Here is a 6,000-nt window from a genome sequence, read left to right as displayed (position 1 = left end):
AATGTGCACGAAAGTCTACTTCACCCGTGCAACCAGATCGACAGTGATGAAAATGTGCCATTAGCTTCTTAAAGCATACAGCCTTCCTGTAATTCAGGTGAGTGACTGTACGAGATGGTTGGTTTTGAGGCAGAATCAAAACGAAGAATATAAAATTTCATGCAGCGAGTTAGCTGACCGCGGCAGGACTCGAACCTGCAATCTTCTGATAACATCACAGTTGCAATCGAAGTCAGACGCCTTATCCATGAGTCCACGCGGCCGCTGCGGTCGGCACAAAATTTGTTCTTTTTTTATACTGAGAGCAAATTTGGGACAAGGGTTATATCAAGGAGTGGATTTAGGAAAAAATGAGCATTTTTTAGTCATGAATAGATGCGTTGCGATATGGATGTGCACGGATACAGGCAACGTCAATGTCGCTTGAAACACAATTCGGTTATCGCAACTGAAATCACACTCCTTTTAACATATACAGGATGATCCGGATTATGAGAAAATACGTCTCAAAGGGGCAATTGATGAACCGGAACTGACAACCATCCCGTTTGAACAGACACCGAATGATCCTGGACAGGAAGCACATCCCTCTTACACAGCTGTAGAATGGGCCTTCCCGGACAGCAGTTCCCTTTCAAAAGAATAAAGTGGGATTTCTATCATTCCTGAAGGCAATTGTGATGTGCGTGAGTGAGTGCGGGTCTGAGGACCACGCGGGGCTGGGACCGTTGTTGAAGCCACAGGTGATCGACAGGCAGGAAGGAGGGAGGGAAGTAAAACCAAGCCAGACAAAAAGACAATTTAAAACATATATATATTTATCATAATAAGAAAATAAATACATTTACAATTTTATTGCAAAAAATTGAATTTGATGTGATTTAAATAATTGTTTCTTAATCTATATATTTTTGATTGAACGAAGGCTGTGCGACTGCATGAATCCACTGGAATGGCAACATTGGTGCTTTAAGAAAGGAATTCTCACCTGCAACACAGACGACCCATGTGCGATTCTCAGCCGATGCAGCTTTTCATTTTTACTTATCCATTTCAAACAACAATTTACAAATGAGTGAAGGCATTATGTGAAACATTAATAAGAAAGTAAATTTCGTGGTGATGCTTTAAATAATTAATGTAATGTAAATACATTTGATGAATGCACATGTAATTGGAAAATGGATGTGAACCCAAATAAATATGAGGTATTACAATTTGTTGACAAAAATAGGGCGGTCACATGTTACTCGGTAAATAGGAGGCTCAGTGGGATAGAAGAGAAAATGGATCTCAGAATACAAATATACAAATCACTGAATGTAGCGACGCAGGTTAACAAGGCAATAAAAAGCCAACAAAGCACGAGGGTTTATTTCTGACGGGATAGAATTGAAAAGTTATGATAAAGTTTTAGAGCGCAGTTGGAAATCTGCGTACAATTCTGGTCACGTTGGTATTAAATAGGTAGAGAGGCACTGGAGAGGGCGGAAAAAAGATGATGATACCAGAAATGCAAGGAAATGATGAACATGCTGGGTCTCTTTTCTCCTGAAAAGACAAGGCTTTAGGTTGACCTAATAGAATTCTTTAAAATTATGAAAGACTTTGGTAGAGTAATTTCCACTTGTGTGAAAGAGCAAAACTAAAAGGCCATCAATATAAGATAAACAACAAAAATTTAAATATAAACTCATTTACCCAGATAGTGGTGAGAATGTGGAAGTCACTGCACCAAGGAGTAGTTGAGTAAAATAGTGTAGATACTTTTAAGGGGTTGTTAGTTCAGCATATGAGGGAGAAGGGAATAGAGCATTATGCGGATAGAGTTGAGGAGGAAAGACAGGATAACATCATGTAAATTCCAGATGTATTTAATGAACTCAATTTAAATTCCCCACCTGCCATGGTTGGATGTATATAATGCCTCTGAGTTACTAAACCAGTAGCATAACCACTGTACTACCGTACTCTTAACTTCATCCTTTACCTGTGCAACTGGGTCAAGGGTGTGAATAGCCTCCTTCAGCTGCGATGTAGTAGACTTGAGTGGCTGAATGGCGTGCTCTGTTTCCTAAATACAAGGGTCAAGGGTTTGAATCACTTCCTCCAGAATCGACGAGGCTTATATTAACCGGAATTTAGAAGAATGAGAGGGGATGTCACAGAAACATCTAAAGTTCTGACGGGATTGGACAGGTTAGATGCAGGAAGTCCCGATGTTGGGGAAGTCCACAACAAGGGGTCACAGCCGAAGGATAAAGGATAAGCCATTTAGGACCGTGATGAATAGAAACCTCTTCACTCAGAGAATTGTGAACCTGTGGAATTCTCTACCACAGAAAGTTGTTGTGGCCAGTTCGTTGGATATATTCAAAAGGGAGTTAGATGTGCCCCTAAAGGGATCAAGTGGTATGGAGAGAAAGCAGGAATGGGGTACTAATTTTGCATGATAAGCCATCAGCATATGATTGGTGGTGCAGGCTCGGAGGGCCAAAGGGCCTAGTCCTGCGCCTATTTTCTATGTTTCTCTGTTTCTATGTTTCCTGTTGCTGTCTAATAGGCTGCACGGAATTTAATCAGCCCCTTCTATTCCTATGTAGGTGTTTTGAGGGGCTGAATAATGTAATTCTGTGTAACAATTTATAGGGGCTGAATGAAGTCCTCTTGTTCCACTGCGACAGGCTCGAAGGAGTGAGTCGTATCTACCCGTTCCAGTGTAACAGTCTCAAGTGGTTGAATGGCCTCCTCCCATTCTTATGTAACAAGCTCGAGTGGCTGAATGTCCTACTCCTGTTCTTGTGTAACAAGCTTGAGGGAAGATTAAACTAATTCTGTTCCTGTATAACCAGCCTCAATAGGTTGAATATTCTTCTCCTGTTCCTATGTAATAGGCTCTGGAGATTGAATGTCCTCTTCCTATTCCAGTGTAACATAGAAACATAGAGACATAGAACATAGGTGCAGGAGTAGGCTATTCGGCTCTTCGAGCCAGCACCACCATTCAATAAGATGATGGATGATCATTCCCTCAGTACCCCGTTCCTGCTTTCTCTCCATACTCTTTGATACCTTTAGCCGTGAGGGCCATATCTACCTCCCTATTCAATACATCCAATGAACTGGCATCAACAATTCTCTGCAGTAGAGAATTCCACAGGTTAACAACGCTCTGAGTGAAGAACTTTCTCCTCAGCTCCGTCCTAAATGGCCTACCCCTTATCCGAAGACTTTATCTCCTGGTTCTGGACATCCCCATCATTAAGAACATTGTACGCGCATTTAACCTGTCCAGTCCTGTCGGAATCTTGTAAGTCTCGATGAGATCCCGTCTCAACCTTCTAAACTCCAGTGATTACAGGCCCAGTTGTTGCAATCTCTCCTCATATGTCAGTCCTGCCATCCCAGGAATCAATCTGGTGAACTTCGCTGCACTCCCTCAATATCAAAAACGTCCTTCCTCAGATTAGGAGACCAAAACTGAACACAGTAAGAGCATCTATGGGCTTAATGGCCTCCTACTGTTCCTATACAACAGATTCGAGGGGCAGAATTGCCTTTTTCAATTCCTATAAAACTGTCTGGAAAGTGATGAATAACCCGCCTCCTCTTCTTATGTAAGACGCTTGAAAAGCTGACTGGCCGCCACCTGTTACTATTTAACATGATTGAGGGGATGAATAGCCTGCTCCTGTGTAAAAGGTTCAATGGACTGAAAGGATTCTTCCTGTGCAATAGGCTCACGTTATCATCATCATCATCATCGGCAAACCCTCTGAATCGAGGAAGACGTGCTTCCTCTTTTAGCATGGGTTGTTCGGTGGCTGTACGAGAACCACAGTCTCTGTCACAAGTGGGACAGACAGTGGTTGAAGTAAAGCGTAGGTTGGGAGTCTGGTATGCCGTACGCTCCTTCCGCTGCCTGCGCTTGAATTCTGCTTGCTCTCGGGGACGAGCCTCGAGCAGCTCAGTGCCCTCCCGGATGCACTTCTTCTACTTCGGGCGGTCCATGGCCAGGGACTCCCAGGTGTCAGTGGCAATGTCACACTTTATCAGGGAGCCTTTGAGGGTGTCCTTGTAACGTTTCCACTCTCCAATTTTGGATCGTTTGCCGTGGACGAGTTCCAAGTAGAGTGTTTGCTTTGGGAGTCTCGTGTCTGGCATGCAAACTATGTGGCCTGCCCAGCGGAGCTGATCAAGTGTGGTCAGTGCTTCAATGCTCGGGATGTTGGCCTGCACGAGGACGCTAACTTTGTTGCGTCTGTCCTCCCAGGGAATTTGCAGGATCTTGCAGAGAAATCGTTGGTGGTAGATCTCCAGCGACTTGAGGTGTCTACTTTAAATGTTCCACATGTTTGAGCAAAACAGGAGCGCTGTTATTAATACGGCCCTGTCGACCATGATCTTGGTGAAAGTATTGAGGAACTGGTCTTCAAACACTCTTTTCCACAGGTGGCCAAAGGCTGCACTGGCGCACTGGAGGCGTTATTGGATCCTGTCTTCAATGCCAGCTCTTGTTGAAAGAAGGCTCCCGAGATAAGGGAAGTGGTCCACGTTGTCCAGGGCCGTATTGTGTATCTTGATGACTGGGGGGCAGTGCTGTGCAGCGAGGAAAGGTTGATGGAGGAACTTTGTCTTACTGATGTTTAGCGCAAGGCCCATGCTTTCGTGCGCCTCAGTAAATACCTCGACTGTTTCCTGGAGTTCAGCTTCTGTGTGTGCACAGACGCAGGCGTCATCCACGTACGGTAGCTCGATGACAGAGGTTGGGATGGTCTTGGACCTGGCCTGGTGACGGCGAATGTTGAACAGGTTCCCACTGGTTCTGTAGTTTAGTTCCACTCCAGCGGGGAGTTAGTCAACCGTGAGGTGGACTACGGCATCGAGGAAATTGAGAAGAGGGTTGGAGCATTGAAGCAGCTCTGCTTGACTCCGGTTCGGACGTGGATTCTGTCTTTCATGGATCCGTTGATAAGGATCACGGCCTGCATGTCGTCGTGTAGCAGGCGGAGGATGGTGGCCTACTTTTGGTGGCGTCCACAAAGGAGGAGGACGCTCCTTCCGCTTTCGTGGTTGAGAGTGTGAAAGGCATTTGGAAGTTTGAAGAAGGCCATGTTACCTGCATTTTTCCTGCAGCTGTCGTGCTGCAAAGAATCATGTCCATTGTGCCCCGGAAGGGGCGAAATCCGCTCTTCAACTCTGTGAGGAGCTCCTCGGCAACAGGAAGAAGTCAGTTGAGGAGGAGGCTAGCGACGACTCTCCAAGTGGCTGACAGCAGGGAAATTCCCCTTTAATTGCTGCAGTCGGACTTATTGCCTTATTAAAGATGTTCACGATCACTGAATCACTAAGATATCCCGGCATGCTTTCCTCCCTCCAGATGAGCGAAAGGAGGTCAGGTATTCGCGCCAGCAGTGCCTCGCCGCCATACCTTAGTGCCTCAGCAATGATTCCGTCAGCCCCCGTAGCCTTGTTAATTTTTAGCTTTCTTATGGCGTTTTCTATCTCGCGCAATGTTGGGGTCTCATTGAGGTGGTGGCGGGTAGCATTCATCGGAATGGAGGCAAGTACAATCATGTCAAGCATTGGATTACATCGGATATACAGCACTGAAACAGGCCATTCGCCTCAGCTAGTCTTTTATGTTCCACTGGAGCCTCCAATCAACATTCCTCAACAGCCTAATGCTCTATTTCCTTCTCTCTCATATGCCTGTCTAGCCCCTCCTTAAATACTTCCATACAATTCTCTTCAACCACTCTCTGTGGTACCGAGTTCCACAATCTCACCACTCTTTGGGTAAATAAGTTTCTTCTGAATTCCCTATTTTGATTTCATGGTGACTATCTTATATCGATAGCGTCTAGTTATTCTGATCCCCACAAGTTGAAACATTCTAACTGTATCCACTCCATCAAAATATTTCATAATTTTAAATGTCTGTATCATGTCACACTTCAGCCTTCCTTTTTCAAGAGAAAAGAGACACTGCCTGTTCAT

The sequence above is a fragment of the Pristiophorus japonicus genome, unplaced genomic scaffold (genome assembly GCF_044704955.1).
Source record: "Pristiophorus japonicus isolate sPriJap1 unplaced genomic scaffold, sPriJap1.hap1 HAP1_SCAFFOLD_66, whole genome shotgun sequence".
In the NCBI taxonomy this organism is placed as follows: Eukaryota; Metazoa; Chordata; class Chondrichthyes; family Pristiophoridae; genus Pristiophorus; species Pristiophorus japonicus.
This window is presented reverse-complemented; position numbering follows the sequence as displayed.